Raw genomic sequence first — 2,699 nt, 5'->3', positions numbered from 1 at the left:
GAAGATCCCACATGCCGCAGAGCAACTAAGCCCGTGTGCCACAATTACTGAGCCTGCACTCTAGGGCCCATGCTCCGCAACAAGAGAAGCCACGGCAATGAGAAGACCACACACCACAACGAAGAGTAGCCCCCAATCGCTGCAACTAGAGAAAGTCCACACACAGCAACTAAGACCCAAAGGAGCCAAAAATAAAAAATTTAAAAAGTATTAAAACTCAATAATAAAACAGTTTTTTAAATGAGCAAAATATATGAATGGAAATTTCCACAAAGAAGATATCCAAATGGCCAACAAGCACATGAAAAGATGCTTAACATCATTAGCCACCAAATCAAAACCACAATTAGATACAATTTCATACCCACTAGCATGGCTATAGTGAAAAAGACAGATAATAACCGGAATGTGCAGAAATCTGAACCTCACACACTGATAATTAGACTGTAAAACAACCCAGCCACTTTTGAAAATAGTCTGGTAGTTCCTTAAAAGATAAAACACAGACTTAATAGTGCTCATTCCGGCAGCACATATACTACAACTGCAACGACACAGAGAAAACTAGCATGGCCCCTGCGCAAGGATAACACGTAAATTCGTGAAGCGGTCCATGTATTTTAATATGCAAAATCTAAAAGATAATACAAATTAACTTATTTACTAAACAGAAACAGACTCATAGACACAGAACACAAACTTATGGTTACCAAAGGGGAAGAAGGGGGGAAGGGATAAACTAGGAGCTTGGGATTAAGAGATACACACTACTATATATGAAAAGGATAAACAACAAAAGACCTACTGTATAGTACAGGGAACTCTATTCACTATTTTGTAATAACTTACAATGGAAAAGAATCCGAAAAAGAATATATATATATATACACATATATGTATGTGTGTGTACACATATATATATATATATGAAACCAAATCACTTTGCTGTACACCTGAAACTAACACAGTATTGTAAATCAACTACAGTTCAATAAAAAAAAAAAAACACAGACTTAATAGACTTAGTATATGAGTCAGCAACCCCCATCGAAGGCAAGTGAAAACATGTCCACACAAAAACTTGTACATGCGTGTTCATAGCAGTATTATTCATAACAGGCAAAAAGTGGAAACCCAAATGTCCATCAGCTGATGAATGGGTAAGTAAAATGTCTTGCATCCATACAACAGAATATTATTCAGCCATAAAAATGAATGATACATGCCGCAACATGTATGAAACTTAAAAGAAATACATGCACTAAGTGAAAGAAGCCAGTCACAAAAGACCATATATTGTATCATTCCATTTACAGGAAATGTTCAGAACAGGCAAATTCATAGAGACAAACTACCATACGACCCAGCAATCTCGCTACTGGGCATATACCCTGAGAAAAGCATAATTCAAAAAGAGTCACGTACCAATATGTTCATTGCAGCTCCATTTACAATAGCCAGGACATGGAAGCAACCTAAGTGGCCATCGACAGATGAATGGATAAAGAAGATGTGGCACATATATACAATGGAATATTACTCAGCCATAAAAAGAAACAAAATTGAGTTATTTGTAGTGAGGTGGATGGACCTAGAGTCTGTCATACAGAGTGAAGTCAGTCAGAAAGAGAAAAACACATACCATATGCTAACACATATATATGGAATCTAAGAGGAAAAAAAAAGGTCATGAAGAACCTAGGGGTAAGACGGGAATAAAGACACAGACCTACTAGAGAATGGACTTGAGGACATGGGGAGGGGGAAGGGTAAGCTGGGACAAAGTGAAAGAGTGGCATGGACATATATACACTACCAAATGTAAAATAGATAGCTAGTGGGAAGCAGCTGCATAAAAAAATTTTTTTAATTAGAAAAAAAAAATGACCAGCTAGAACTGGTTACCAACCAGTAGTGTGATATATTCTACTAATTCTACTTTTTCAATAACTCACTGTTTAACGAATTGACTCTTATTTGGTCCCCCCAGATGTTCTGTTTTGTTTTGTTTTATTCAACGCAAAGATACCACTTTAACGCTCTTTACTGGCGAATGAAGAGCCCTGCCTCAACCTCATTCCTTTGCCAGGGGAGGAAGGTAGCCCATGATGAGGTATGATGACCACCTGTCAGGAGCAAGAGGTTGTAAAGGGTCAGGAAATGCGAGTGACATCATCTGAGTGGTGAGGACATCTGTCTTCTGCAGATGGGGCCAAAGGCTCCACTCATCTCCCATCCCAAGACAGACGGGCTGCAGGGAAACTGAGTACCCTTGTGTCACAGAACAGGCGTCTCAGAGGTTCCAAAAGATCACCTGGCTGGCTCCATTTCCTGTAGTTTGTCTTACCATACACCAAGGACTGACTCACAGACAAGGTCCCAAGGAGAATGAAAAAAATCTAGTGTGACAAATGCCAAATGGTCTGTGGGGAAGCAGACGACTTGCGACCCCACCTTGAGCATCTCTGGATGGTGTTTTCAGAGCCCTGGGTCTCAGTTCAAGCCAGCTTTGCCCAGAGCCTGAGCTACTCCCATGGTCTATGTTAGGAGGCAGCAGCTGTTGCATTGACTCTTCCATGTGAAGTCCCAGCCTTGCCTCGCGCTAGTTCTATGACACTGTGCAAGCAACAAAAATCACCGAGCCTGTTTCTTCATTTTTAAAGTGGTGATAAGAATAACGCTGAGGGCTTCCCTGGTGG

At 40.2% G+C, this 2,699-nt stretch overlaps 1 non-coding gene across 1 annotated transcript; it reads left to right on the top strand.

The window, feature by feature from the left end:
- The first annotated feature begins 514 nt into the window (after window positions 1–514).
- Window positions 515–621, top strand: LOC113613329 (U6 spliceosomal RNA). Its single transcript, XR_003430183.1, has one exon. It is a non-coding gene; the product is annotated as a U6 spliceosomal RNA (small nuclear RNA).
- The last annotated feature ends 2,078 nt before the right edge of the window (window positions 622–2,699 follow it).

This window comes from Aethalodelphis obliquidens, unplaced genomic scaffold (genome assembly GCF_003676395.1).
Source record: "Aethalodelphis obliquidens isolate GAN/ISIS:26980383/991018 unplaced genomic scaffold, ASM367639v1 scaffold86, whole genome shotgun sequence".
Taxonomy (NCBI): domain Eukaryota; kingdom Metazoa; phylum Chordata; class Mammalia; order Artiodactyla; family Delphinidae; genus Aethalodelphis; species Aethalodelphis obliquidens.
The sequence above is the reverse complement of the archived record's forward strand: the minus strand, read 5'-3'. Positions and strand labels throughout refer to the sequence as shown.